Below are 22,973 nucleotides of genomic sequence, written 5' to 3'. Positions count from 1 at the left end.
TAAGACCACAGGCGTGAGCCACTGGTGCCCAGCTCAGTGAGAGTTTGCCTTTATTTTTTCCTGTAACCCATTATATAACTGAAAAAAGGGAGGCACAGATAGGCTAGCCATCTAGCTCAATGTCACATACTTAGCAAGGGTTGGAAAAATCTGTGTGGCCAAGTGTGAATTTTATTCTACTTTAGTGAAGTTCCCAGGTCTGCAGGTGATGACCATGCCCACAGGCCCAGGAAGTCAGGGTGATGTTGAGGAATGGAATCTCAGATGATCTCAAAAATTACTCTATATCTGCATCCCCTGCGTACCTCATGAACACTATCGGTACTTCTTCACCTGTGAAGCAGGTTCACTGGCCCAGAAAGCCCTGCAGGTCTCATGGAGACTCTTCACAGGATGTCCAGCAGGTCCCAGACCAGGTTCACCCAACTGTGAATTCCAGGCTCTTTACAAAGCGTGGCACCGTTTCTATAAGGCTTGTTTATTTTTGCTCTCAGCTTGTTATCTTGACATTTTTTGCCTTTGAAGGGGTTATAGAATGACGGTGATTGAATCAGGGACAGTGTATTTCACAAGAATCCTTTGGGTCCTTCCAAAGTATGTTCTTGTTGCCTTGGCTGTCAGTCCTGAGCAGAGGTGGGAGGAGGCCTGCATGCCAGGGAGTGTGCAAAAGAAGTGAATGCTTACAGATCTTCATCACTATCTTCCACTAACACGAGTGGCTGCGTAGGAGGGGCTGGTGGTATTAAAGGTAGATGCTTTGTGTGTGTGTATGTTTGGGAGGGGGGTGGTGTATCATATTTGTGCACAAGGGGCTGTAGCCGGCTAGCTGTTTTAGAAGAGATTCTAGTTCACCTCATCTTTGGACAGATTGGTTTTATCTCCATTCTCCAGAAGCCTGGCTTTGGTATTAGGGTAACAAGAATGATTTTATTTTTTTACTTTCTCTCCCCCCCCCCCTTCTCTTATTCTCCTCTGAAAGACATGAGTACATACATGCCTTTGTGGTCAGGCCTACTTTGAAAAATGGTGCTGTGTTAAAAAGTTTGATAGCCCCTGATTAGTTCTGATGACTTCTGACCATTCTAGGGTCTTGTCTCCCAGAGCTTGTCACTTGACAAAACCCAAGCCACCCTGGGTCTTGGAGTTGGGTGGGGAATGGGTAGAAGATGTTGGGCTGGCAAGGTTGCTGTAAAACGGGGGATTGGACCAGGGAGAACTTTCCCAGGGTGCAACTTAGTGACTATTGTTTTGTTGATAAGTCTGAGGGAAAGAATATTAAGAATTGAGGTTGTTCCTTCTGTCATGATTTCTAGAAGACTGTATTAAATTTGAATATGATTCCCTACCCGCGCCCCCCACCCCCCAGCAGCCAATTTTAAGAAATCTCCTTTAGAAATGTCATGGCACTTCAAAGTTGGCAGTCCCTGCTTTTACCAATAATGAAGAACCTTTCTGATTTTTTTTTTTTTTTAATAAAATGACAAGGAGGGGAAAGATAGGGAGTATGACTCAGCAGGCAGGAATTCCTTTAATAACACACTGGGTGTTCCTAGTAGAACTGCCACTGACAAACAAACAACCCTGCAAAGCCTTACCACCTGCCTAGTCTAAGAGACCCCCATAACCTAGAGACCCTTCCAGACTTCCACAAGGATGAGGGCACACACTCGGGGATGGGATCTTAGCACTCTTCTTTGTTTTGCTTGTTTTCATTCTGTCTTGGAAACTGCAGACACAAATCCAATCCCAGTTCCTGCAGCTGCTGGGGCTTTTTATGAATGAGACCCACAGGATGAGGAGGGCTTGCATCACCCCAGCCGTTGGGTAATCCACTCCATTCACTGGCAGCCCTGTAGCCCGGGTTTATTTTACCAGATATCGTTCATTTTCCGTAACTGAGATTAGATGTCCCCACCCCCATTCCTCTTCCAGGTCAGTAAGTTCAAAGACCATTCGTATCACATTTATTTTTATTTTCCCAGTGGGTTTTTTTTTTTCCTTTATGTAGGGGGAAGTAGGAGGGAGGGTGAGATGGGAGAAGGGAAGGCTTTGTCATCTCTTGGGGCCATGATTGCTTCTCCCTCCTTGTGCTACCTAAAGGGGGAAGGTTGGGTTCCCTCTGCCCAAACTTCCATGAAGGTAGCGTACCTATGATCAGGTGAGAACTGTTGGGCTGAATGTATTACTTTCCTGCCTTGTATCCTTTAGGAAAGATAACAACAACAATAATATTTTCTTCTATTATCTTTAGATTTCAATTCAACACGTCAGTTTTTTTTTTTTTTTTTTTTTTTTTTTGTTTTGGCCAGTTCTGGGCCTTGGACTCAGGGCCTGAGCACTGTCCCTGGCTTCTTTTTGCTCAAGGCTAGCACTCTGCCACTTGAGCCACAGCGCCACTTCTGGCCGCTTTCTATATATGTGGTGCTGGGGAATTGAACCCAGGGCCTCATGTATACGAGGCAAGCACTCTTGCCACTAGGCCATATCCCCAGCCCCATCAACACGTCAGTTTTTGAGTACCATCTATCTTGATCAACGTCACCCCTTTCTTGTTCTCACCCTATGTGTCCCAAGCCCTTTCCCTCAATTTACTTGGTTCCATTTTCACACATGTACATCGGATGCCATGCCTGTATTCTCCCACTCTTCCTCTTTCCATTCCCTTGCCTCATATCCTTGTCTGGCAGCTCTTTATTTGTGGCCCATTATTTTATGGCCAACAGAATGTGAATTAGGAGACACCTCCCCACCCCCCACCTGGTGGACAGTCCTGGTCCTCTTCTTGCCACTGATTCCTGCTAGTGATGGGACAAAGAAGATGGACATTGTCTTGGGCATAAATGAACCTCTATCAAAATAAATACCCAGAGCCAGGGCTCTGCCCAGAGGCAGCAGATAGTGTTAGTGGGACAGTTTACTCATTGCTTTTAACTGCTTTGAGGCCAGGAAGAGGCCTTTCCTTCGTGACTGTCTCTTATGTGGTCAAATACCTCCTCCAACTTAACTTAAAACAGAGTATATATAGTTTTAAACCTAACTCACCATGAAAGACAGGTCCATGAGTGTGAGAATTCACATCTAAAACATCAGTCAGTTTGTACCTGCAATTTCTAAATACATGTGAACAACTATATGTGCTTTTTTTTTTTTTTTTTTTTTTTTTTGCCTGCCCTGGGGCTTGAACTCAAGGCCTGGGTGCTGTCTCTGAATATGTCTGTGCTCAAGGCTAGTGCTCTACCACTTGAGCCACAGTGCCACTTCCCCCTTGGCTTCTTTTGTGCTCAAGGCTAGCACTCTGCCACTTGAGCCACAGCACCACTTCCAGCTTTTTCTGTATATGTGGTGCTGAGGAATCGAACCCAGGGCTTCATGCATGCTAGGCAAGCACTAGGCCACATTCCCAACCCCTACAATGTGTGCTTTTTAATCTGCATAGATCATTGAAAGACTTTTCTTTTGCTTGAGTTGATTTCCAAGTAGTTGAAACTTCTCAGGTATTTTCAATTTTTCCTCTTAATTGTTATCAATTGACAGTACTTTGCAGTCTTTAGTAGCAGATCATTTTCTTGGTAATCCGTGATGCTCTTCTGAAATCTGGTTCCTCAGAATCTCTTGGCAGAGACTACTTGATTTTTTTTTTTGTATTTTTAAAGTTTTTAAATTAAGTTAGCTGTGGGCTTCTCTGCTTGCTTGTATTTGATTCTTTCTGTATCTTAGCATCGTGAATTCTGATCTTATGCTGTCTTTTAGTAAAATAAGTAGCTGTAGGTTTTTTTTCCTATGATTTTTTTCTTCAAACTTAGAATTTTTGTGCTGACTTTTAAGTTGACATCAGATTCTAAGTGTTTCATGTTTGGGATGAGCATTCTGCTGATTGGATTTATGGTGTCCTAAATACGTTCTTGAATATGAACTGCAAATGGGAACTGGTTTGTTACTGTTACTAGTTTTAAGCATTTTTTCCCTTGGATATTCGTGCTCCTAAATGAGTTAAGTCCCTTAAGAGTTTTTGGGTCCTTTATCTTACTTTTCCTACCTATGAGTCCTTCCTTATGTTTTCCTACAGGGAAGTGTGCAACTGAAAAGGAAAAGTGAATGTGTTATATAATGTTCTGTTAGTAATTATTTGTTTGCATTTTAGCTTGACACACAGCTAATGACTTTTTAATTGTAGCTGACTTGAAACACAATGAAAAAGTGGTTTCCTGCTGCTTTTTGAAAAAAATATTGTTATTAAAGCTAGATTCAGCAACTTGAAGGTAATTAAAAATACACGGGTCCCTGTAATATATTTATAACTCATAGTCTTGGTCTAACCAAGCAATGCTCATGTTTAATCATCAGATGGAATGCAATATACTAAGGAAATGATGGGCCTGATTCATACATTTATTCTATTATTATTTATGTAGAGGATTAAAAAAAACACCTGGATGTAGTTTCTAGAACTCCATAAAATAACGACGGTAGGCATTGTCCTTGCCATTTCCCAAGGTGATAGTGAATGATGTTGTCTGAAAATTGGTTTAGGACTAAAGGAAACCAGTAAGCAGAAGTTGAAGGAAAGAAGAAAACACATTGTTATTTTGTGAAAGAAAGGCATGTGAACTTCCCTTCAAGGCTAGGTGGAGGAGTGGATGCACTCCAGGGCAGGTCAAGTGGAGACAGACTGGTGTGGGTGTAGTGGGTGGACACACGGCTCCTGAATGTAATTGTGACTGGAAGTTGTAAAGGACAGTGCTAAGACCATTGGGCTAGATGGCTAATGCCTGTAAGCCTAGCTACTCTGGGGGCTGAGATCTGAGGATCAGAATTTGAAGTCCATGAGAGTCTTTATCTCCAGTTAGCCAAAGCTAGAAGTGGAGGTGTGACTCAAGTGGTAGAGTGCCGACCTTGAGCAAAAAAAAAAAAATGCTAAAGGACAACTCTCAAGCTCCGAGTAAAAATCCTAGTACCAGCACACACACACACACACACACACACACACACACACACACACACACACACACACACACACACACACACACACACAGAGAGAGAATTTGAGGACCCAGCTGATCCTAAACTGGATGTAATTGTTGCTGTCATGCAAATTGAAACAGTGGTAGAATAGATATAGCCACTACAGTCACCAAAAGCCCTCCCTTAGCTCATGGCCCCATGTCTGGCTCACAGTTACTGAATAAAATGTCTTGTTAGTTGTACCACATTCCATCCAAATAACTTAGCAGGTAGTTGGCATTTTATTTTCTTCCTTTCTTCCTTTCTTCCTTTCTTTCTTCCTTCCTTCCTTCCTTCCTTCCTTCTTCTTTCTTTCTTTCTTTCTTTCTTTCTTTCTTTCTTTCTTTCTTTCTTTCTTTCTTTCTTTTCTTTCTCTCTCTCTCTCTCTCTCTCTCTCTCTCTCTCTCTCTCTCTCTCTCTCTCTCTCTCTCTCTCTCTTTCTTTCTTTTTTTTTTTTTTTGCAGCCAGAAGCATTACCAATCATACAGCTCAGAGTTCTCTTGAGTGTTGATTGTAGGTCATGTCCTGGACATGTCTCCTAGGACACTTCCTTTGCCTGGGTGTTTGTTGGTGGGCACCATGAAAGTTTAGGCAGCTTTCAAGAGACTCCCTTTGTTGTACAGCTTTTGGCAGAAAGGGCATTTATTCATGATTCCAGGACTGCACGGGTTATATTAGCTTCTTAGAATTAGATTTAGTATGGTGTCAGCTCTGAGTGTGTCCTCTGAGATAGAGTAGGATCTGCGAGCCATCTACTGCTTTCAGAAGGGGTTCTATCCCAGCTCTGCGACTTAACAAGACCCATTCCTCTGCTTCCTCATCCATAAATGGCTTCCGGAGCAACGCCCACCTTGAGGGATTGTTGTGTTTTGAGGTTTAAATGAACTTTATCGATGTGAAGACTGTTCAGCAGGGCTTGGGCCATCCTAAAGTGCATCTGTGTACCTGGATGCCATCATTTCTTTGTTCTGTCCCTGTGGTCATTAATCCCTGCCTGGAGCTGCTTTCTTTTTAGGAGTCTGCTTTCCTTTGTGGTTGGCATGGTGTAACATCAGGGGAAATAATAGCAGCTGTGTGATAATAATAACTCCCCTTCCAAAATCAGGCTTGTGAATTGTGTCTGAGGGTTTGAGCCACAGGCTCTCTTCTAATTGGAAAATTCTCCCAAGAACAGTTCCAGTGAAAATTAGATGTTAAAGGTTTGGGGTACCATTTTGTGTGATCACAAAGATAAGCTAATCTATATTGTCTAGGTGAGGTACTCAGGATAGCTTGGCATGAGAAAGAACGAGCTGAGCACGCCCCCTGAGGAGCTGAGAGCAAAACCAGAGGCAAAGTAGCATTTGGTGGTATAAAGCAAGTTCATATAAAAAATACTAATAAATTGGGATATTGATTAAATGATGACATTTATTCATTTGAAACCAGAAGTTGAAAGGTTTATATCTTTCTTATATTTTTAAACCCCCAAAAGTGTTTGTAGCCTTGGAATAATTTATGAATAGTTATTTCAGCATTAGCTTTACTTTTTTGGTGCCAGTACTGGGGCTTGAACTTAGGACCTACGTATTGTCTCTTAGCTTCTTTGCTCAAGGCTGACACTCTACCCCTTGAGCCAGACCTCCATTTCTGACTTTTTAAAAAACTGATTAATTGGAAATAACAGTCTCATGGACATCGTACCTGGGCTGGCTTCTAACCTCAATCCTTAGATCTCCATCTCCTGAGTAGCTAGGATTACAGGTGTGAGTCACCAGCCCCCAGCTATAAATTAGTCTCTTTCCTGGGGTTCAAGCCTCTGACACCTGGACTCTGAGGGATACTCAAACTGTGACAGTCCCTCACTGTGGAAATCACAGCACAGGCCCTCGTCCATATTTTCCTTTGCCTACATCTAATCCTGCTTCTGCTCCATGTGACCCTGCGTGGAGCACCAGGCTCCTTCCTCATAGAACTATAACTGCCTGTTCAACAACAGTTGTCTTCTGATCTGTTGGTTTCATCATATCTTTTTAGGAATCAACTCTACATCTAGAACTAATTGGATATTGTCACCTGCTGGGAAGTAGGATGAAGATGCAAGCAGGGCACTGAATGCAAGGAGCCCTGTCTCCCCTTCCCTGTGTCTGAACTCTGAGACCTTTACAAAGGAGTCCGTGAGATGATGTGTCAAGAATTGCCTTCTTAGTGGGTCGGAGATACATCAGCCCCTTTTATCAATAATACTGCATGGATAGACAGTTGCAATAGCTTCCAACCCACAGCTCAGTCCACTGGAATGGAAGGTCTGGAATAGATTTGTGGTATTCTCTGTTCTTTCATTGCTGATATCCATGCAAAAACAAAAGGACCTCTTGCATGTTTACCTAGTGGTGACATACTTGAAGATAGTCAGACAGTAAGCCAACCCATGTCTTCCCATGGAGCTCCATGATGGGCGAGGCTGCTGATTGTGGGTTGCTCTCCTCGCTGGGTCCTGGGGAGAAGCCAGGACGAAACTTGAAAATATATTTGAGTTTTTAAGTCATGTCTTCCTGACATGCAGGATAAACCACTTCAGAAGTGACCCTGTTCCAGGCATTCTAATGTCCTTTCCGTGCCCCATGCAGCATTTCTCTCTGTAGCCTTATATGGTTTGTTTGTATGACTTTAAAAATAAGAGTGTATGTGCTCACGAGATGGCTTTCAGAGGGTCTTATTAGCATCTTGGCCATGTGGTGCTACATTTCATTTCAGTTAGAAGAGCAAAACTGAAGTGAGTTGGAGAAAGACCATAAAGTTTGTGTGTAAAGGGGGAGGGAGAGACTTCTTTGTATCCAACATAAGTGTGACTCTAGAGGGGTACATGGCTATTCTAAACTGTTAGAAATAGAGATGGCTTTTTAGCTTTCTTCATGGAAACGTTATAACTGGCCAAAACATTTTTTAAAAAAGTACAAAGTACATTTCTGGCTGAGCAGTTTTCTTGTGCCTGTGGCCGGCATGAGAACTCAAACTTAAAATTCCACAAGGGAACTTAATGATTCACATTTTTAAGCAAAAACCAACATACACACACACACACACACACACACGTGCGCGCGCACACATGAAAAAGGCTGTTTGTCAGGCAGTAACTACAGAGTGACAAGTTTGTCCTTGTGCAGCCTTTTCTTTTTTAACCAGGAATCATAATTTATCATATGAAAAAAATGTATGCACTCATTTTAAGTCCTATTCTGTCAAACCAGGAACATTTGCAAAGTATTACAAATTAAAATTGTTTGAAATAGAATCAGAAGTTCTAAAGAGGATTGCTGACATACAATGGTGTCATTTGGGTTTTGGAGCTAACCAGCTCTCTTCTGGTGAGAGGAAAACATTCTGGATGGGGTAAAAAGGCAACGGAAAAGCCAGAAGTGGAGCTGCCGCTCAAGTGGTAGAGCCCTAGCCTTGAGCAAAAATACTCAGGGAGCTGGGTACCAGCGGCTCAGAGCGCCTGTGATCTTAGCTACTCAGGAAGCTGAGATCTTAAGGATCATCCTTCAAAGCCAGCCTGGGCAAGAAAACTCTTATCTCCAATTAACCACCATAAAACTGGAAGTGGCACTGTGGCTCAAGTGGTAGAGCACTAGCGTTGAGCTGAAGAGCTCAGGGACAGGGCTTAGGCCCAGAGTTCAAGCCCTACAACTGACAAAAAAACAAAAAAATACTTAGGGACAACACCTAGGCCTTGAGTTCAAGCCTCAGAACATGTACTAAAGAGAGAGACAGAGACAGGGAGACAGAGTGTAAAAAACCAAAAAGAATAAAAACAAAACAAAACAACAACAAAAGACACCAAAAAAATGAACTGAAAGTCTGGGAAGCAAAGGCAGCTCTTTCTGATGAGGCTCATTCCTTCTCCTTGTGGCACCAGCCCTTTTCCTTGTGCTCCTTCCTCAATAGGAACACTGCAGTGAAGTGCTTGAAGACATGGGAGGGGTGGCACCACCTCCATCTCTGTACAGTGGGGAGAGGACTGTCCTGTGAAAGCAGCCCTTTGTGTGTGGGGGCTGAGCCCATGGCAGACAGGGCACAATCTGGGTATTGTTGGTTTGAGGAAAGCTATGGCATCCTATTGCAATTATTTATGGAAGAAAATATTTGATGTTTTTGGAAGAGGTTGCATGTGGGGAGGGAAGTGGGGGGGAGAGGGGCTGGCATCACCTCTTACTCCATATGTTCATAGAAGAAGTGGCGGGGGGGTGGGGTGGAATGCAGACAATCCAGGCATGTCCGGTGCTGGTCATGGTAACAATGGTGGAGAATGGCTTCCCACTACCTGAAGTTGACGTGGGTGGCCTGTTCCGCCTTGCCTCCTTCTCCCTTGTGCTTTGGACGCTTTCTGGGCAAGAGTTCCCACATCCTGCCTCCACCCTGGCTGTGGTCTGGACCTGTCACATCAGTTCTCAACTAATTATTAGTGAAAATGGTGAAACATTTGCAATGTCTCCTCTCTCCCTTGGTGTACATGTCTGTGTGAGTCACTGTAACCAGTAGCTGAGGTAATCAGCGTTTTGGAAGTTGCAGCTCATCCTCTGCTGGCCTTGTTGCTTTTGGGTCTGTGGTGAGGCGGCCAATCATGGTCCATCGTGTGTGATGGATCCCATGGATCACCTCAGTCAGGATCTGGCACGCCACAGAGGATGGAAGAAGCTTTGAGTTTCACATGGTCTTAAATGACACACCTCCAATGACCTAAGGACCTCCCACTAAGCCACTGCTCTTAAAGGTTCTACTGTCTCTTAATTGTGCCCAGCTACAGTAACCACATGGACATTTGGGTGTGGGGGGGATACTCTCTCCAAACTCTAGCAGTAACTGAAGTGGAATACTCTCCATTCTTGACCTTTTCATTCCTGCAAGGGGGACGATTCATCCCTTCTGCTTTTTTCATTATGCATTTTGTGATCTACTATTTCCCATAGTCTCTTCCCCTCCCCTCCTTCTCTCTTCCTCTCCCACTCCCCAGAAGCAAGCTTCACACCAGAGCCTTAATCTTGGGTCTCACCCTTGTTTGCCTGCTTCTCTGAGACTGGGGCAGCTAACTTTCCTCAAGATTTGCAGAAATTCCCATCCATTACTTAAAGAAACACCCCAGTACCTGGCATAGAGCAAGCTTGAGAAATTTGTGAATTTCTTGTTCTACTTCCTATTTTTCACTCATGGGATCATCATTCCTTATGCTGCCATTATGTGTCAAGTTATGCAAACACACCTACCTGCATCTCTAAAATGAAAGAAAGAACAAATATCAGTCCTGGCTGTCTGGTATTCCCATCAGCCCATCCTGGCCTCCTTTGCTTTTTCCCTGAACTCTCCAAATTATTCTCCCTTATTCCAAGTGCCCTGGCTTCAAAGAAGAGCCACAGGCACCCCCTACTACTTGTCTTTGTTTTCTCTGCACAGCACCAGAGTTGGTCTTCAGAGACATTGCTTGTAGGTCTCATTAAAGTAAACCAGTTGTTCTCTGGTCACAGATAGTAAACATTGGAAACTTCCCTTGTGCCTAAATGATTGTGTTTTTTTTCCCCATACCCGTATTTTAATATATCCAACTTCAATGCTTCTTGGAGTGGGAGTGAGGGAATATGAATACTACTGTGGATATTGCAATTAATTATTCCCTCCTGTCCTCTATGGTCCCTGGAGGATCTGATCTTGATACAAACATTACAACTTTCTTCTGGGAGATGAGAGAGTAGATTTAGTCAGTGGCCAATGCAGATTTGCATGTCCTTACGGCCCCTGAAGTCTGGCTGCCCCAGAATAGCCAGCAATGTCCAGTTGTTGAAATCTACAAAGAACTGTCCAGCCCATTCACTTGCTTTTAATTTAACAAGTATTGAGTGTTCTGCCCTGATCCAGCAGTAAACAAAAGAGAGTTTCTACATTTTCTGAAGAGGTCAGTATGGCTCCTGCATTAAGTTCATAAAGACCTCTTTTGCGATGATAGCATTTGGACTAAAGGTGATTAGGGCTCAGCCATGGGGAGTTCAGGAGAAAGAACAGGGCAGACACTATGAGGTGGGTTACAGACTCAAGACTGGCAAGTTTGGGGACTGGGCAGAGTAGGGAAATCGAATGTATTGTTCAATTCAGGCTTCTATAACAAAAAAGAGACATTTATTTTCTCACCATTCCAGGGGCCCTGAAGTCTATGTACAGGGGTACAGCAAGGGTAGGGCCTGGTGAGGGCCTTATCCTTGTGTGTGGGTAGCCTGCTGCTCTCTCACATAATGGAGAGATACAGTGAGCTTCCAGGACTTTCCCCAGGAGGTCATTAATCCTCTCACACCAGGGCCTCATCCTTACAACCTCATTTAACCTTAAATCGCCCGACCACCCAAAGACCCTGTTTCCAGCTTAGTTACCTGAGGGGTCCGGGCTGTGACAGGACTTTGGTGGGTGTTGGAGGCAGATGCATTTCTGTCCTCAGCACTGAGTTATAAATGGGCCACAGTCGTAATTAGGAATTGGAGCAAGGGCTTGTGGGCCATGGCAAGAAGGAGAGTGTGCTTTACAGATAATGAGATCCCCTACCCCCACACACATGGGTTACACATTGACATCACAGTAGCCACTAGCTTGAGGGAAAGAAATGAGAAGCAGAGAACAGGGAGATCAGTGAGTGCCAAGGTGGGCTTCTCAATGGTGGCACCATTGACATTTTGGGTTGGACAGTTCTTGGTGCTGACGCTGCCCTGGGCATTGCGGGACACTTGACAGCATCTGTCGTCTCTACCAGCTAGAGAATACCTCGTGTCGTCCAGCAGGTAGAGACTAGTCTCTATCTCATGCACCCTTGTCATGACATCAGAAATTCACCTCATGATGGCTAGATGTCTTGGAGTAGGGATGTGACAAAGCTGCCCCCTCTTGACAATCATGGCGTCAGAACGATAGTACCTGATAGTGGATAGATTGAGGAATATGCATTTCATGCCTTTCAAAATCTCTTTTGTGTTTGGTTTAACAGAAGGCAGTTGGTTTAGAGTTTGTTGGTTCACTCTGTTTCTGAAAATCTACACCGTACACTGTTCATGAGAGTTAAAGAGCATCTCAGTATAGTTATGGAAATGTGTTGGTCTCCGAGACCCTCCCTGAAAGGGCCACAGAACCTCTATGGCACAGACCATGCTGGAAGCCACTGGCCTAGGGTTGTGGTTCCTTTGGTTTCACATGGCTTAGAGTGTGTCTGAGGCTCATTGTCTGTAATATATCCACTGCCTTCCCACCCCCTAGTTCACACTTCACATTTTGACTCTGTGTAACTAGGGAATGGCTAGAGCCACTCCTGATATTTGTGCAATTCTAAGCTTTTCTCTTTGGTTCTAGAGATACAGGCAGATAATTTCATATCACACGTGTAGGTAATTTCCCGTGTCACACATATAGGAAAACATTTTCAATAATCATGGTATCACCTGGCTGGTAAGTGAGTCATCTTTTGAAGTCACACAATTTAAATAATCATTTCTTTTAAAGGAAACCATTCTGAAAGGCATTGCCCATTGCTTACATTAGAAAGAATATGGTGACTATCACCCATCTTTTCCTGGGTGTTCAGGGTCATTTCTGTGAAAGTAGTTTCATTCTGTGATGAGATAATGATGCTCCCAGGTGGACAAGGCAGTGTTTTTCATCGGAGATAATTGAGACCCCTTTTAGAGATAAAAGATGTATTTACTGACCTTCAGTGTTATTACAAATCACTTGGGTACAAAGAGACTTAAATACTGTACAACCATAAAACTAGCTACAGTATTGACTTCTTATGCTTCCAGCTCTCTTACAACCATAAATTAAATTTATACAATTAAACACTTATAAAACAAAAATTTAAACCCAAATTATCATTGGGTAACATGAGTTACACTATTGAAACTAAATTGCTGCTCCATAAGTGATAAACTGATCTCAAAGATATGAATTCATTTGTGTGATGGGACACTGGCCTTCAGCATTCTGATAAATTTGGAGGGGGGTGCAGAAGAGATGCTGGCCCTTGAACTCTGAGCCTCACTCTCATGCAGCTTTGCACTCAAAGATGGGGCTCTACCATTTGAGCCACAGCTCTACTTTCAGCTTTTTGCTATTTAATTGGGGCTAAGATTCTCATGGACTTTCCTGTATGGGCTAGCTTTGAACCATAATCCTCAGCTCTCAAGATTGCTGGGTAGCTAGGATTACAGTTGTGAGCCTCTAGTGCCTTGCTCTGGATGATTTGTCACTTTCTATATTGCAGAGCTGAAGTTTGTGGGGTATCATATAGCATATATTTTCTTTATATACAAGCATGTTCATATGTGTTAAACATGCCTTTTAGCTGGGAGCTGGTGGTTCACACCTGTAATCCTAGCTATTCAGGAGGCTGAGATCTGAGGATTGAGATTCAAAGCCAGCCCTGGTATTAAAAGCCTCATGGGCTTTCCTACCCCGGCTAGCTTTGGATCCAGGAGAGCTCTGGGGCCCCAAGAATACACAGGAAGACTTGTGTCATAGGGCCTGTGAGTTCCTGGTTTTTAAGTTCCTTTGTTGAATTTTTATAATTGTCACACACACCCCATTCCTTTTTCCTTTTCCTTTTATTTTTAATGGCTTTTGTCATCATCACTATGCTTAGCCCTCTGTTCTAGAAGTGACCGCTTCTAATCTCCTTTGGCTTTAGAACTTAAATATTTAATCATGCCGAAAGTATATCCAAAGTCTGGGTATAGTGGTTCATACCTGGAATCCAGTACTCAGAAAGCTGAGAGACAGGTGTATCTCCAATTGGAGGCTACCCTGAATTGCACAGTGAGACCCGGTCTCAAAAAGGTGTGTGTGGGGTGGGGGGCTGGGAATATGGCCTTGTGGTAGAGTGCTTGCCTTGCATCCATGAAGCCCTGGGTTCTATTCTTCAGCACCACATATATAGAAAAAGCCAGAAGGGGCGCTGTGGCTCAAGTGGCAGAGTGCTAGCCTTGAGCAAAAAGAAGCCAGGGACAGTGCTTAGGCTTTGAGTTCAAGCCCCAGGACTGCCCCCCCCACCAAAAAAAAAGTATGTACAATCCACATGTTACATAGACCATGAAGTTTGATTAGTAAAGCACAAATGTGAATATTACCTAGTAGCCGTAGCTGCTGGTTGGCTGGGTTTGGGGGTTTGTTGACATTTGGGGAGTGTGTGAATGAGTGGCCTGGCAGCTTGCTGAGCTGCAGGTAAGGAAGGTGTTAACTATGCCCCATAATCTAAATGCATCAGTGTTCTTGTATTCAGTGTTACTTTTCCCCCACAGATGAGGGATCTTGGTTAGTGGTGAAAATGGGAACTTGAGGGGGTAGATGGGGTAGGGGAGAGCTGGTTGAGATTGATGGAAGGGGTGAGTGACATTGATCAAGATGCATTGAAATCAGAAACCAGCATGAAACTCCGGTGTACAACTAAAGATAATAAGCACAATCACAACAATCATAATAATAATTTAGATTACAAATGGGATTAGTTGGTCACGAACATGCCCTGTACCACTAGCTTATTTGCAGAACGACTACATTTTCTTGCTTTGGGATGTGCACAGTGTTTGATGTACAGGCACCTGGGGCAAATGAAGTCTCGATCTGAAGTGTGAAAGCGTGAGAAAGAACAGAGGAATGCACATGTGTGCACATACCTGCTCACACATGTTTATGTTCGTGATGCTGTCTGTGGCTCAATTCCCTTTAAACCGGGGCTTTGTGAAGTGCTGAAATATTTGCAGGACTCATAGGAGCCACTGTACAGATGATAAATAATAATTGACTTGGCAAGTCTAGGCAGAATGAATCAGTGCAGTAAGAAAAGAGATGTTAGGTTTTTTTGTTTTTTCAGAAAGGTAGAAAATCTTCTTGTTTCTGCTGGGTCTGTTGTAAAGCATGTCAGCCACCCTCAAATAGTTATGCACCATGAATTTGCTCCCCAGAATGAATGCCATAGGTACCAGGTGTGGTGCTTAGTCCCAGCCCTTCCCCACAGTTCCTGCTGGTGCAGTTCAGCCATGTATGCACTCATCTTTGGTGGTGTTTCTGGTTGGGAGCAAATCAGGTCAGGATTTGTGGTAATGGGCATTTTTGAGACTTGAGGTAGTTTTGTGTGTTTGGGCAATGCCACTGCATTTCCTACAGGATAGCAAAAGTCCAGTCACGGGAGAATGTCTGAACCTAACTTAAAGAATTTAAAATGCATTTTGATGCACTGGTACTAGAAGCTAGTGTGATTTCATGGCAGAGAGACACACAATTTTTAATTGGTTGGGTGTATAAATCCTGCCATCCATTCCTTCATGTAACCACTATTCTCCTGGAAAGAAGCTCTTCCTCTTGGGTGAAATAATAACTAATAACACTTGAATTCTACATTTGGTGACTTTGCTGATAGCTTCCTCTGAGAAAGATGGAGGGGAAATTCAGAATAATCAACCAGGCACTGGTGTCTCAAGACTGTGATCCTAGCTACACAGGAGGCTGAGATCTGAGGATCACCTTTTAAAGCCAACCTGGACAAGAAAGTCCCTGAGACTCTTATCCAAATCACCAGCCCAAAGATAGAAGTGGAGATTTGGCTCAAGTGGTAGAGCAGCATTAGCCTTGAATGGAAAAAGTTAAGAGACAGCCTCAGGCCTTGAGTTCAAGCCCTAGTATGTACATGCACCTGTGTCTACACACCCATCCACCTACCCACCCACCAGAATAATCTTTGATTTTCCCAATCAGAAAGGAGTTGCTTCAACTTTTGGTGGTCACATGACTACCAAAGGATAGCAGCATCAAGTGAATAAATTCAGACTCTTTGAGGGGGGTGGGGGGCAAGGCTAGTTGGACCAAATCAAAAGTGTTCATTGAGTTTTAGAGGCAATAGAATAATGTAAGCGAGGCTCTAGCAAAGTGTTGTGTGTGGTTTCCATTTTATAGTTTTCGCCATTGAAAACACGCTTTGGGGATTTGTATTGAAGTTGGTCAGTTGTCACTTATGGCCCAGCAGCTGCCTTCCTTCCGCTCCTCTTCCCATCCCTCCCCCTTGTGTACCTACAGCACTGATGGGAACTTCAGTTCATCCATTCACTTAGAAGCTCGGCCAGAGACTGCAATGGGCTTTGGCATTTCGTGACTGCAAGAGACTTGCTTCTCTTTATCCTTTCCGTCTCCCCATTTCATTTTCCTCCTCCTCCTGCTCCTCCTTCCTTTCCTTCCTCTCCCCTTTCCCCCTCCGTTCCCCTTCCTCTTTGCTTCCTTTCTTTTTTCTTTTCTCTCCCTCTCCCTTACTTTTTCTCTCCTCTCTTTCTCCCTCCCTATCTCTCTTCCCCTCTTATCTCTCTTCCCCTCCATCTCTCTCCTTCTTTTCCTCTTTCGCCTTCTCTACCCCTCCTCTCCCATAAGATGACTTGGCCTATTCAGAGTCCAAGGTCTCTGAAATGGAGGAAGCTGAAAGCTGAGACATATTGAATAATGCGTTAACAGTCACTCTGATCCAATTGGAACAGTGGTGTCACCTGACTGGCAGCTGAGTCAAATGCCCACAAGACAAGAGTAATGGCTAGAGCAGCCTGTGTGAGACCAGATGCTTCTGTCATTATACCAAGCTTAGTTTTACCTGGAGGATACATCTTAATAAGTTGGTAGCTTTTTGGCAAAAACATATAGACTAATTCAAAGCTTATTTTCTGGTTCTGGCCTGCCAGTATGGGCCAAACTAATTCCTTATTGGCTTGAGAAATGGGCCTAAGGTCTGGTTTGATTCCAGCTGAGGTTATAATCTTTGCAAGCAGCAGGGATTCTTGAGCCACTTTCCCAGGTGTTGAGACTATGATTTTTTTTTTAAGCTAACATTACGTTTACTGGGCTTCCCAACCATAACGTATTGGTTTCATTATCACAAGAGTTTTCTGCATAGCAGTAGCACATTCTCGTTGTGATCCAATAGTTAAAAGTCCTCCAGAAAACATTTCTCACCCTGGACCACCCCAGTTGAAATAACAAAACAACCACCATGCAAAAACAGAAAAACAAATGTGGTTAACTGCTACTTTTGAGCATATTCTGAGATGCACACAAACATGTGTGCGCCAGCCTGAGTGCATGTGCACACACACACACCATCATTAAAATTAAGCACTATTAGTTTGGGAATTGTGCTGATCTCTTAGCTCTCAGTCATTTGTGAATGGTGTGGTTCAAAGAAAGCTGAAATGAGAATCGATTGTCTCATTAAAGAGACCTCTTTGCACAGCCAGCACTAGGAACCAGAGAACGGAACTGGAGAATCGGAGCCATTCTTTTAGGAAAGAGCTGTGTTGATGGTCAGGCCTGCCACTTTTCCCCACATGGAAGAGAACAAAGAAAGGCCCCAGTACACGCCCATCTGAGTTCCTTCCTCCTTCCTAGTGAGTATCTAGTGACCTGCACAACCAGGCAGGACTTGGAAGGAACTTTATTCCCTGTCATCTCCTTCAGTCCTCTTCTGGAAGCATCCCCCCAGTGACCCTCACTCCATTAGTCTCCATTCAGCTGGGCCTGCCTCCCATTCCATGCTGTCAATCAGTCTAGACTGTTGACTGTACTGTTGAGTGTGCTAGAGGTGGGCCAGACTCACCTGTTGACAGCCTTTCACAATGGCTCTCTATTGTCTGTCATGCAAAATGCCAACTGTTAAACTCTGCTTTCTCCTCCCACCCCCATACCTCAGCTTATCTTTGGCAGCCCCACAGAGGCACAGATTATTGGACTGGATTTCTGAAGAGTCTGCCAAAACACTCAACCCTTGTCTCTCATTTCCCTGCCTTCTTGCATGCAATGGGAGTCACTTCTCATGCTGTTTCCTTGACCATCAGGTCCCAGCAAAGGCATGCCTCTCTCTAAGCATTGTGTGGTTCAGTCTGTAGTCCCTCCTAAGACTTGATCATGTGCTGTGTTGTTGTGTTCTTCAATTTCACAAATGTGGCATAATCTTGAAGCCATCGCATTGGCACAGTCTACTTGTCAACTGTGTTTGGGATTTGAATGGATCGTGTAGTGTACTTTCGTGTGACTCTGATGGCACTGAGCAGTGATTTCCATTCCTTTCAAATGGTCTGCCACTCTCTATCTCTCAGGAATGCTATGGGGATAAGGTGTGCTTTTCCGTGTGTAGAATGCCCACGGTGACAATAAGTGTCCACAAATCCACTGTTCAGGATAGTAGCCTTTGCCGCCTTGAAATCATGGAGACCCTGCCATTCGTGACCTCAACCCCGGACACTTGCACATTACAGGAGCTCAATAAGTGTTTATTGAGCCTGATGCCTCTCTGCATCTACTCCAATAGCCAAACACATGTAACACTTTCTTTGTAGCAGGCTGGATGGTAGAATGTGAAAGCTGCATTTTTCTTGTGATTCTTTTCCCTGTCCGTGTCGCAACTTAAAAAGATTTTTGGAAAGCAATGTTAAAATGATTTACTGTGCTGTAATTGGTTTCCTGAAAGCCAAACAGTATTTATGTGTGCTGCAATGAAAGATGCAACTACTGTAATTTATCGTGGAAGAACGTCTTCAAAGTGTAGAGAATTACTAAAGCTTAAGTGTATTAAATATTCTAGAGGAAGACATATTTAGGCCATAAATCTAGACTTCCCTAGGAATTTGCTTTCTTTCTTCTCTGCCAGGTGTATGAAGATTTGAAGATTTGGAGCCCCTCGGTGGGTGTGTGGGGGGGGCGGGGAGATTTAAGTTTCCAGGAGTGCATTTGTATCTCATTTAAATTTCTATTGTTTATCAATGACATCTATAAGCGTTTTAGGGAAATGTTTGCCATCCCATTACCCACTTTAGCTCAGTATAGTTGTCTGGCAACGAGTGTGATAAAGACAGAAGGAAGAGCTGTATTTTGTTGCCGACAAGTATATCTCAGTAGTGATTGGGCACCCGAGTAGGCAATAAAATAATTCAAGGTGGCTCCTGGACCGGTTTGCTCTCTGTGATGTGTGAAAGAGGTTGGGTTTATCATTGGCCAGGGCCATATGGAGGCCTTGAGGTAGACGCGTCTACATCCCACTGTGCCCTCTTCTTAGAAGCCAGGTCATAGAGATAGTTTATTTTAAAATCTAATTGCTGTGTTACTGAGATTTGAATTTGAGTAACCAGAATAAGTGATTTCTGTTTCAGAGGCCTGGTTGGCTCCACATGTTTAGCCTTTTCTACTTCCCAATCAGAGAAGGAATAATAAATATGACAGCGAAGTCTATGTCATCCCCCCCCACCCCCCGGCCCATGTGATTTTTCCAGTTGGGTTTAGGAGTTTCAGAGCCAATGGCTATGACAGAAATCATACCATGTGTGTCAGATGGGCACTGGCAGCCACCTTAAGAATCTGAAGGAATTCCCCTTGGTATCATGGCACCTTGTTTACACAGAATTTGTGTGCATACTGGCAATCCATACTTCTGGTTCCATTTGGGTGATGTTTACATTGTGATATGCGTGCATGTATGTGCACGCGTGTGGATGTATGTACATGTACCTACATCCACTGATTCTGGAGCTTTAACTCCAGGCCTGACTGCTGTCCCTTAACTTTTCCAGTCAAGGCTGCTGCTCTGCAATTTGAACCACAGCTCCACTTCTGTTTTCCTGTCCTGGCTGGCTTCAAAGGGTGATCTTCAGAGCTTAGCCTCATGAGTAGCTAGGATGACAGGCACCCTGCTTTGTTCATTCTTAATGAACAAAAAAGGGAAGGAGGTATGAGAGAAGAACTAAGATTAAATTTCGTCCTCTTGCTTACAAGCAGAGTTCTGGGCCACCCTCAGACTTGGACAACGAAGGCAGTGGTTGGCAGTATGACTTGGTTTTAAAGGCCATTTACAAATAAAGGAGTAACTCTCCCTTAGCCAACTTGATGAGGTCATTGAAAGTGCTTGGAACCCTGAGGAGGTAAGAATTCTTACAGTGTATTCTGAAGTAGAAAATGGAGGTGAGGAGAAAAGTTTTCTCACTTCCCATCCCACCTGCCGACAGCCAATTGGCCAGTCCGATATTGAGTTGTTCCCTATAGGTATGCCCTCAAACTCTGGGTTGGTAGGAACTATGATCTCAGAAAGCCAGACACTTGGGAGAACTATCCCAAGACTGATGGCCAGCCTGCCCTGGTCCCATGTGTCAGGTCCAGGGTTCCCTACCCTGTGCTTTTTCCTGAACAGCGTTGTTCAGTGTTGACTCCATTTCCTTAGAAAGGGATTCATTGTAAGGTTTCCCCAACAACTCAGACACTTGAGCTAAACTTTTCACAATTCTTTGGCTCACTTATTCTTTGGCTCCAGCCAGAAACCTACCCAGACCTGTAGAGAGTTATCTGCCTAGACCCTGGTTTGGCCACTGTGCCTCCCTCCCCTGGGTGGGGTGGCTATTGGCTGCTTGGGGAAGCAAGCCAAGAGGACGTACTTGCAAATCTGACATGTCTGTCTGTCTGTCTGAATTGAAATAAGGAAATGGAATGGCCTCTGGAAAGTATGGGGAGAAAAGAAGGAGTTGAAATACTTGAAACTCTTCTAATACATATTTATCCTAATGTATTTGCTCTGAGTTGTGAGGTGTGTGTGTGTGCATGTGTGTGTGTGTGTGTGTGTGTGTGTATTTTTTCTTAAACCTAAGGAAGACCTAATATGAACTGTTGAGCGCATGGGTTCACTTACTATCCTAATGCCTTACAAAGCTGACCAGTTCCCTTAAATGCTCTAGATTCCATTATATGAACTTGACGCTATTTGAACTATTACTTGAGAGTAACTTCTTTCAAATCCTCAGAAGCACTTGCTTACAACTGTTGGCCTACATTCTTTTTAATCATGAAAATAAGTCTCTAGAGGTGTCTTTCAGGCCACTGTTCCTAAGGAATAGGAAAGCTTCATTGATTTAAAAATAATTTCTAGCTCATCTGTTACATCTGGAGTCCAAGAGGGTTTTATTGTTGTTTTATTTGGTTGCTTTTATTTGTGGTAGTACTGGGGTTCAAATTCAGTGTTTTGGTCTTTCTTGGTAAATTCTGTACCACGTGAGCCATGCCTCCAGTTCTTTATGCTTTGATTATTTTTGAGATTATTTTGATTATTTTTGCCCTAGGCTGGCCTGGATTGTGATCCTCTTTATGCTTCCTGTATAGCTAGAAGGACAGCTGCACAGTACCCTACCTTTTTATTTAGATGAGAGTCTCCTGGATGTTGTTTTTTGTTTGTTTGTTTTTCCCCAGACTAACCTGGAACCATGATGTACTTGAACTTTACCTCGGTGAGTGTTTAGGATTGCAGGTATGAGGCACCAGTCCCCAACTTAGTTTATTTGCTTGCTTACTTTAAAACATTTGATTTGTTGAGTGTCAAAAGAGGATTTATTATTAAATGGTTTTTGATACTCATTTGTTCTTTCACACTTTGAGCATTACCCATGTCTGAGATAGCACGTATGCTAAGTAATGGTATTTCTAATCTGAGAGAATTGCTCTTTGATTTTCCTATAGCATTTGCTGCTGCTGCGGCCTTAGAAATTAACTTGTGGACCCTCCTCCCTCCCAACACAACACACATTTATTTGGTTGTAGTGTTATTCTCCCACTTTGGGGGTCCTAGAATTTTGAACATAGGACTTCAAGCTTTATAGACAGGAATTCTACCATGGAGCCAAGCTTCCAGCAGCTCTCCCCCACCCCTGTTTGGGAGTTATACAAATATGTCATTAGTGTGGTTAGGGGTTACGGATGACAAACAAGGAGTCTACTTTTAAGAACACATTTGCAAGCTAAAATTGAGTGCCACCCCTTCAGATCTGCAGGAGGCTGATGTCTACTTTGCTGCGCTTTGTGGAATCATTTTTAAACATTTCTGTTTAGCATTCATGATGCTCTAAATAGAAGCAGAAGAACACTGTAACTCTTAGATCCTGGGAGAGGCAGGCCATGAGGGCTTTTACTGTTTGGGGACAGTTTGTGACTCTCTCTGTTTTAAATGCAGAAGTTATAACCTTGAAAAAAGGGTAGCTCTAATACTGACACTTGATGATTCAAAACAATTTGTAACTGTACAATTGCCAGTGACCTGGTCACCTCGGATGGACCAGAATTGGCCACTGCTGTTGTTTGGTGAAACCTGATGTGCCTACTTTTCTCTGCATACTTTTCTTTTACTAGAAAATTACTTAATTATGACAATAACTGAATGTGATAAGTAGTATTGAATTTGAGGAGCAATTCTATCTATTTGTGACTGACTGCTTATCACATGTCTACCATAAATTTGTTGACCATGGTTTTCTAAAATGGAGATGATAGGGGTGACGCTTTCTGCCTTGTGATGTCTTCTTCATTTGTCCCCACTGTGACCTGGCCTGGAACATCCTTTCTTCTTTCAGCAGGCTTTTCTAGCTTAGCTTAAGCTTCACTCCTATTACCACCACCCCCCCTTTGGACAGTACTGGGGCTTGAACTCAGGACCTGGGTACTCTCCCTTAGCTTTGTTGTTGTTTGAGATTGGCACTGTACCACTTGAGCTACATCTCCACTGCCAGCTTTTTGATGGGTAATAAGAGATAAGGGTCTCACAGATTTTTAATTCTCAGATCTCAGCCTCCTGAGTAGCTAGGATTACAGGCGTGAGTCACTGGTTCCTGGCTGAATCTCTGTATCTTATTCCACAAACAGTTCTCAGAATATTCCAGGACTCATTACACAGTTAAATGAAGGAAGGAAAAGAAGATTGAGAGAGGCCAAGAAGGAAATTCTGTAAAACTGAGATGATTAACCTCCTCACAAGTTAGTTTTTTTTTTTTTTTAAAGCTACAGTCTGGACACTTCATTACTATTCAAAGAGGCTGCAAGATTAAGGATTATCCTCCTATTGAAGTATGCCGACACATTTCAGTGAATATGAATTAACTAAGCAGATCTTCATTGTCTTTCTTGAGTGCAGAGTT

At 43.4% G+C, this 22,973-nt stretch overlaps 1 protein-coding gene and 3 long non-coding RNA genes across 5 annotated transcripts in view; 3 read left to right on the top strand and 1 right to left on the bottom strand.

The window, feature by feature from the left end:
* The window catches only part of Igf1r (insulin like growth factor 1 receptor), a 224,827-nt gene that overhangs the window by 103,148 nt on the left and 98,706 nt on the right, over nucleotides 1–22,973 (top strand). The gene's annotated exons all lie outside the window — the stretch shown is intronic.
* On the top strand, nucleotides 487–1,365 carry LOC125368532. Its single transcript, XR_007214241.1, has 2 exons — nucleotides 487–1,060; nucleotides 1,102–1,365. It is a non-coding gene; the product is annotated as an uncharacterized LOC125368532 (long non-coding RNA).
* On the top strand, nucleotides 7,134–20,636 carry LOC125368533. The gene is made up of 2 exons (XR_007214242.1): nucleotides 7,134–7,779; nucleotides 20,603–20,636. It is a non-coding gene; the product is annotated as an uncharacterized LOC125368533 (long non-coding RNA).
* Nucleotides 19,704–22,973, bottom strand: part of LOC125368534 — a 21,326-nt gene continuing 18,056 nt past the window's right edge. The window contains exon 3 of the long non-coding RNA XR_007214243.1: nucleotides 19,704–19,715. This is a non-coding gene — a long non-coding RNA (uncharacterized LOC125368534). The remainder of the gene's footprint in view (nucleotides 19,716–22,973) is intronic.

The sequence above is a fragment of the Perognathus longimembris genome, chromosome 20 (genome assembly GCF_023159225.1).
Source record: "Perognathus longimembris pacificus isolate PPM17 chromosome 20, ASM2315922v1, whole genome shotgun sequence".
NCBI lineage: Eukaryota > Metazoa > Chordata > Mammalia > Rodentia > Heteromyidae > Perognathus > Perognathus longimembris.
This window is presented reverse-complemented; position numbering and strand designations above follow the sequence as displayed.